The sequence below is a fragment of the Bactrocera latifrons genome, unplaced genomic scaffold (genome assembly GCF_001853355.1).
Source record: "Bactrocera latifrons isolate USDA-ARS-PBARC rearing strain unplaced genomic scaffold, ASM185335v1 scaffold_156, whole genome shotgun sequence".
NCBI classification, from domain to species: domain Eukaryota; kingdom Metazoa; phylum Arthropoda; class Insecta; order Diptera; family Tephritidae; genus Bactrocera; species Bactrocera latifrons.
The window spans coordinates 65,428-66,074 of record NW_017535030.1 but is presented as its reverse complement, the minus strand read 5'-3'; positions in this window follow the sequence as shown (position 1 = coordinate 66,074).

Below are 647 nucleotides of genomic sequence, written 5' to 3'. Positions count from 1 at the left end.
TCCATTGCCTACTCAGTCCGAAGTAGCACCTGTTGGCAAGAGTTATCCTGCATTGGATTTCTAGGCTGACATTGTTGGTGGTGTTTACGCTGGTTCCAAGATAGACGAAATTATCTACAACTTCAAAGCTATGACTGTCCACATCGATACTAATCGCTGAAAGGGTTCGCGATTTAATTCCATTTTTTGGTCGATGTGAATATTACAAGTACTGTAAATAACAAAGTAGTGGTCGTATGTCAAAACGGTCTGAGTATGTTTAACATCAAAAATGTCAAACTTTCCGATCAAGTTGTCAACCCCAAGTTGTAACCTGACAGTGGATATACCAGTAAATAGCTGATGAGATTGCCAAAAGTGTTATTCGCTTGGTTCAAACCAGTTCCGGACATACGCGAGTCGTTAAAAACGATGCACAATGAAGTTTTCGAAATGATTGCCATATGGATCAGTGTAAGTTGGGATGCTTTAAGCTTTAAGCACATGGAGAGTGGCCAAGATTATGTGCACGGAGGCGGACACACTAATAATAACCGTAATTTTCTTACTCATGTATTGAGGGTTGTCATCGCCGGCCTTCTTAAGCAGCCTTAGACTGTAAACATATTCCTTCCTTCTTCTCAGACAATTTAAATGATGGTTGGGCG